The sequence below is a fragment of the Adiantum capillus-veneris genome, chromosome 12 (genome assembly GCF_014529385.1).
Source record: "Adiantum capillus-veneris isolate H3 chromosome 12, ASM1452938v2, whole genome shotgun sequence".
Taxonomy (NCBI): domain Eukaryota; kingdom Viridiplantae; phylum Streptophyta; class Polypodiopsida; order Polypodiales; family Pteridaceae; genus Adiantum; species Adiantum capillus-veneris.
In genome coordinates this window covers 142,825,935-142,833,431 of record NC_140942.1, presented here as the reverse complement: position 1 = coordinate 142,833,431, position 7,497 = coordinate 142,825,935, and positions in this window count along the sequence as shown.

The window sequence follows — 7,497 nt, the reverse complement described above, 5'->3', positions numbered from 1 at the left end:
GTGCTTTGGCATTGGTCATAGCATTATGGATCCACTCTACTTGAATCAAGTCAGGATATTTTGCAAGCTCTTTAGGAAAAGGAGGTTCACGTCTACCTCCATGGGACCTCTTCCATGCATCTCTATCCCTTTCTCTAGCTGCGCGGGCTTCCAAGTACATATTGACCCATTTGGTCATGATAGTGGCATTGAGTAAAGAGTAGTTGTTGACTATGGCATGAAACTCTCTATCCATGACCAAGAGTGATCCTTTTCCACTGGGAATGGTTGAATGCTTCCTAGGATCCTCTTCTTCACTCCACAGATGAGGCAATGATGGATCCACTGTGATGAGATACTATGAGACATACACAAATGCCTCTTGCACCACCCAACCTTCTACCATGCTCCCCTGAAAATATTAAAACCACATTTTTATTATTAACTCCATAGCGTTTAAATGCTATCTATATTGTATTTATTTTGCATACCTCCGGTTATGACCTCAATCTAACAAAATCCTTTAAAGTCTTCAAGAATCTCTCCAAGAAGAACATCCATCTAGAGTGAACCACCCCACAAATGGCAATCTCCTCAACAAGGTGAAGCAATAGGTGTATTTGGCTAACAAGGATTGTACGTGGGAATGCATCCTCAATAGCACACACTACCTCTACTGCTAGCTGATGGGCTACCGGTATGGCTTCTACTTCTATCTCCTTGAAGCTCACAAATTTACAGGGCAAATGTTATATAGTAGATGAAAAAAATTTCCAAAGTTCATGCATGCACAACATGATATAATACTTGAAAAAAACCCATTACCTCACAATCTCACCCACTTTGAATATTGCAGCCTTCACCTTAGTGTCCCCATAACCACTAATAGTTATGGAAAGTACAAACTACAAGCAATAAAACATCTTAGTGAATGTCAACCTATATATAAGGACACATAGACACCACAAATTGTTCTACTCTTACCTGAAGGATTTTATGCCAATCATGGGATTTCAATCCATACAATTGAGTGGAGCCATCCTTTTTGGTTTTTGTGACCGCATATATCCCGTTGGAGTTCTGATGGATGCAATAACTTTCTTTGTCCGCTCTTGGTCCGCCTTTGACATTATCCACGGTGCTTTTGGGAGAATCATCTTTCCCCGCTCCCCCATGCGGGGCGTGGCTGAAGGGGGGAGACGTCTAATGGCTCTTAAATCTTCCCTAGAACCCAATGAATACTTCTTGCCAATTATGTGATCCCATATAGCTTGCCCAACATTTTTGAATACATGCATAGGGTCCAATAAGTGCTGAATTTTCAACAAATCCCAATTGGGGAGCGAGAAGAAGATTGAGTACCTCGACATACCCTTTGGCAACCCATTGGGAGGCGGTGAGGTACCATGATGCTCCTCCCAATGCTTCGCCCAATCAGCCATGTTCCAATGGAATGGCTACACTCCATTGATAGGGGGAGCATATCTACGATGTGAAGGAGGTAGGAAGCGATGGTTGTTGGGATAGATCACCTTCCCAAGCAGAGAAGGTCTCTCTGTCACAAGGGAAGGGCCACAAGTGGGACACGCACTATGTCCAGATGTTGCCAATCCTACCAAGAGGTAAACAAACGTTACACATGAGACGATAAACCTAAAGCAAAGAGTAAAATTAACATGTGCATACTTACTAGATACCTCTCCAAATCCTGGGTAATCATGCATGGTTCACATGAGGATGCACTTGATGACGGCATTGCGGTCTCGTGGTGGCGGTGAAATGTCAATGACATCTATGCCTCTCCATAGTTCTTGAAGCTCATCAATAAGAGGCTGCAGATATACATCCATGTTTTTTTACCTTGTGCTTTCCTGGAATGAGAAGTGATAGTAAAATGTTTCCCTTTTTTGTTGCCTCCCAAGGCGGAATATTGTAGTTTACAACAACCACCGGCCAAGTGCTCCATGAAGTAGAGCGGTGCCCAAATGGATTCACTTCATGACTAGCTAACCCAATCCTCAAGTGACGAGGCTCATCCTTGAACTCTGTCCATGTGTCCTCTATGTGCTTCCACGTTGGTGAGTCAGCTGGCACTCTCATAATACCATCTGTGGAGCGGTTTTTTGCATGCCAACTCAAAAGCTCGCTCGTACCCTTCGATCTAAACATGTGTTGGATGCGAGGGATGAGTGAAAAATGCCTCAAAACTTTACATGGAATTCTGTTGCTCTGCATTCCTTCTTTGAACCTAGGCTCCCCGCACGATGGACATGTGTCACAATCGGCATGCTCATTACGAAAGAGCACACAATCGTTCACGCAAGCATGAATGCGATCATAATCCATCCCTAATGCAGTCACCACTTCGCGGGCTTTTCGTCTGTTCTCTGGCATGTGATTACCAGCTGGCAGCATCTTTCCTAGCACCCTATCACAAGAAGAGAGTACATTAGAAGCTAATTTATGCACTCCACAAGCATCCTTCACAATCTGTAAACATACCTCAAAAGTGCGTCGACACTAGCATTGCTCCATCCAAACATCGCCTGAAGGTTAAGGACTTCGAGAAAAGCCCTTAAAATGGAGTAAGAGCATTGATCTATCATATAGTGCGGTGTGTGCCGAATCGAGTAGCTCACTCCTCGTTCGCTCGGAAGCTTCTTCGCATGCACACTCTGGTTCATGCTCCTCCTCTCGTGCAAAGAGATCCTCAACCATTCTATGCAAATGTTCGTCTTCTGCATCCACGTAAGGAGATGGGATGTGGTCACTCGGATAAGAGGGAGCAGCAGTACTTGGCTGATTTGATGTGCTTCCTCCCTCTCTAATGGATTCCTGGCGCATGCGCTCTTCCACCCTCCTTTCCCCTCCTCCACCAACCACACGCCAATGTGGGGTGACGTCAATAGCCGCAACAATTCGCGGATCGTTTGTTTCCATCCGTGCACGCTTGCGAGGATCGTCCCATAGTCCATAATCTTCTACATGGCTCAAGCATATCCGTCGAAGTCGAGCAATGGCGCATTTGCACCGCACACATGGGCATGGTAATCGCTCGACCAACCACTGTGATCTATCCGGTTCAGTGGACGGGTCAAAATCATCCCAAGCAACCTACATTAATAAATTATATACACTAATTAAAATCAAATTACCAAAGAATGTTAATAAAATATTAGTAAAAAGTAAAAATTAACCATTTAGGTAAAAATGTCAATTTCAAAGTACTAGAAATACTTTCATTTTATATATATTTTATAAAAAACATAGTACCAATAGATTGTGAGGATCAATAGTAATAATGTCAGAACGTGGCCATCTATTTATTTGGCCCGAATTTGCGCCGCGGTAATGCTCGCGGTAATAGGAGCAAAAAATCAAATTTCAAATTTTTTTATAAATAGGGGCACCCGCGTGCCCCGCGAAGTTCAAAGCCCTAAAATTCGAATTTCATCGTCTTCTCCACAGAAGCTGAGAGCGCGAACCTCACAACCTTGAGCTCTATCTCCATCTCTACTCTTCCACTCTTCTACCCTCTCCCAACAAGCGCTTCAATTCCATGTAAGTTTTGTTGTTATGTTTTTTGATTTTTTCACACGCATATATACACACGCATGCACATACATATACTCATACACACGCATACACACACACTAATTAGTACATGTGTACGTTCTTTACACACTAATTAGTGCATGTGTTCTTTACACACACTAATTAGTGTGTGCATTATTCTAATGCACACAGTAATTAGTGTAAGTAAAGACACACCAAAACTTAAATTTGTTAATTATTAGTTACTTGCAAAATCTAAACTTGTTAGATTTTATTACTTGCATAACCTAATATGTTAAATTTGGGATTGGCCATGCACACACTAATTAGTGTGTGATTAGTGTGTGCATTGACCAATGTAATTGGTCAATGCACACACTAATTAGTGTATTAGTGTGTGCATTGGCCAATGTGATTGGTCAATGCACACATTAATTAGTGTATTATTAGTGTGTGAATTGGCCAATGTGATTGGTCAATGCACACACTAATTAGTGCTCATTAAATCACACTAATTTGTGTGTGATTAGTGTGTGCATTGACCAATGTGATTGGTCAATGTACACACTAATTAGTGTGTTATTAGTGTGTGCATTGCCCAATGGGGTTGGCCAATTCACACACTAATTAGTGTGTGATTAGTGTGTGCATTGACCAATGTGATTGGTCAATGTACACACTAATTAGTGTGCTATTAGTGTGTGCATTGGCCAATGTGATTGGTAAATGCACACACTAATTAGTGCTCATTAACACACACTAATTTGTGTGTGATTAGTATGTGCATTGACCCATGTGATTGGTCAATGTACACACTAATTAGTGTGCTATTAGTGTGTGCATTGGCCAATGTGATTGGTCAATGCACACATTAATTATTTTTGGATTAGTATGTGCATTGGTCAATTGGATTGGCCAATACACACATTATTTAGTGTATGTGATTAGTGTGTGCATTGGCCAATGTGATTGGTCAATACACACACTATTTAGTGTATGATTAGTGTGTGCATTGACCAATGGAATTGGCCAATGCACACACTAGTTAGTGTGTGATTAGTCCAATTACACAAGCCAATGCACACACTAATTACACTAATTAGTATATGCACAATCTAATGCACACACTAATTAGTGTGTGCACAAGCCAATTACACAAGCCAATGCACACACTAATTAGTGTATGTTAACACACACTAATTAGTGTGTGCACAAGCCAATTATTCACGCCAATGCATACAGTAATTAGTGTGTGCACAAACTAATGCACACACTAATTAGTGTGTGCACAATCTAATGCACACACTAATTAGTGTGTGTTAACACACACTAATTAGTGTGTGCTCAAGCCAATTACACAAGCTAATGCACACACTAATTAGTGTGTGTTAACACAAACTAATTAGTGTGTGCACAAGCCAATTAAACAAGCCAACACTAAAACACACACTAATTATGTTAAATTAAACAACAATCAACACAAAAACAGAAACATACCTCCATGATTAAGTCGTAGGTGACGTATTAGGCCCCAATGACCGTCCAAGTGATCACGCAATCGATCACACTAATCATAAACACAATAATCTCTGATTAATCAATACAAAAACTAATATCTTATTAGCACTCGAGGCTTTGCAAGACTCTTTTATAGGTTGTAGACACACATTGGATTCTTTCAACATTGAATACTATAGAGAATCCAATGTTTGAAAAAATCAATGTGTAAATTTTTAATCATATATTCAAATTTTATATAGTTTAATTTTTGTCGTAATAAATGCAGACCATGTCTTCTTCTTCCACACCACGCTTTCACAGCATTGAGGATTTCATGGCAGATGGGATGTCATATCCCGACGCTCTCTCTGCCTATCATTCACAGCCGTCGCCTCAACAGTCATCATCAGGGTTCAGTTGGTTTCGGGACGCTCTAGGTGGGTCCACTGCCGTACCTGTGACCGATCCAGATGTGGAGAGGGCATTGCGTCTTCGGGCTGAGTGGTTAGGTTCACAGCAGACCCTTACACAACGCTATTCACCGGCGCAGCTCGCAGCTTTTGGATTATCAGAGGTCTCTACTCCGACTGGTGGCACTCCATACCTGCAGAGTTTTCCAGCTACAGCGCCAGGATTAACTCTTCCTTCACAGGGTCCGACGCCGTTGGGTGCGACGCCACAGGGTTTGACGCCACGGGCGTCCACCTATCCATCACCTATCCCACCTTCTGTCCCAGATTCACGTCGGCGCTCTTCTGGCAGTCAGCGTCAGGGCAGCTCGCGTGCTAGCGCCGGTCGATCTCAACGAGGGAGTGGTGCTAGTTGTTGTTTTGGGGGGGGGGGGGGGGGGGGGAAGTACTATAGATTCTCCTCCACAGTCACCGCTCCCTGCTCTAGCAGAAGATGAGGACCATGACATGCCTTCACCAGATGCTCGCGGGTTATACTACCAGGTTCATAGAGGAGGTATGGTGGATCTCGGGACAGCACAGGGCAGGAGATTCCGCACACACGTCAACCAATTAATCCACTCCACATATATCAATTGTTTTCTCAAATTTGATCAGCAAGATCCCTACAACCTCACATATATAGAGATAACCATGCACATGCGTTTCCCTAACCCTGAGGGGCAACAATTCTCAAGGCAATGGTTGCAAGAGCATGTCAAAACATTTCTGAAGAACAAAAAATCTACTGTGAGGAGAGCGGCAAAGAAGACAATGGAGTCTCCAGAGCATAGCTATCGGCCAGGAAATGTCCATGATGTGGAGTGGGAGACTGCTATGGGCAAGAAAGAGGACGAAAGGGCAACCGGTGCGAGGATGTACGCGTCAAGTTGAGGCTAGATCCCATCAGACTCCTACGCATTATGGTTCGGGAGGAAAAACGGCTTGGAAAGACAAATATGTGAGTAAAAATATTAGTTTTATTGTAAAAAATTTAATGGTTTTCATTTAATTAATTGGATGCTATTTTTTGTCAGTATAACATTACCATGAGTCGTCCGACTAGAGAAGTGCAGAGATATAGAGAGAACCATACCGAGTATCAAACTTGGTGTTGGTTGTTTGGAAATCAGATGATCTCTCGAGAGGAGTTCGAAAATGCGTGCAGAAGTCTGCAACATGTAAGTTTAATCTTATCTAAATAATCAAATGGTTGATTTTATATCAAATATTAAATAACAAAGTGTTAATTGTTTCTTTTTTATGGTTTTGTAGAGTCAAGGAGTTCCACGTGAAATGCCGCCAACTCCCCCATGAGAATCCTCTATTTTGTATACGCGGGTCCCGTTAGCCCTATCCCACATGACCATACTCTATTTTGTACACGCGGGCTTTTTTTGCCCTTTATGTAAATGCAATACCTATCATTTTTTGGCTCAATACCTCCCCCAATTGTAATTCCACTTATGTAAATGAAATTATCAATCTTTTTTTGGCTCAATGTATTGTCCAATTGTGATATTTTGTTGTAATTAATAATAATTTTATAAAATAACTAAAATAAATAAAAAATAGATGACTTTTTGGATGGTCCTGCAAAGGACAATCCAAACGGTCATCTGTTTTTTTATAATAAATCCCTTCGCGGTCATGCTCGGGATAAGCCTGACGCGGTAATATGTGCGGGTACTGCTACATAGCAGATTCATGGAGACACTTCTGATTACGAGCTAGTCGATGGCCTTTACACCCCTTTATTGAACCTTTGTATTCATTATTGTATTTGATGGGATAGGAGTAATGTAACTCCTCATAAAACATTCATTATAAAAGGAGTGATGTAGCTCCTCATAAAATATTCATTGTAAAAGGAGTGATGTAGCTCCTCATGAACATTTGTATATTCAATGATTTTTATAATATAACGTAAAATCAAAAAGTAAAATTTACTTGAGCGATCGAAATCGATGTGGTGTATAATTTGCTTTTTATAATATAACGTAAAAGCAAAAAG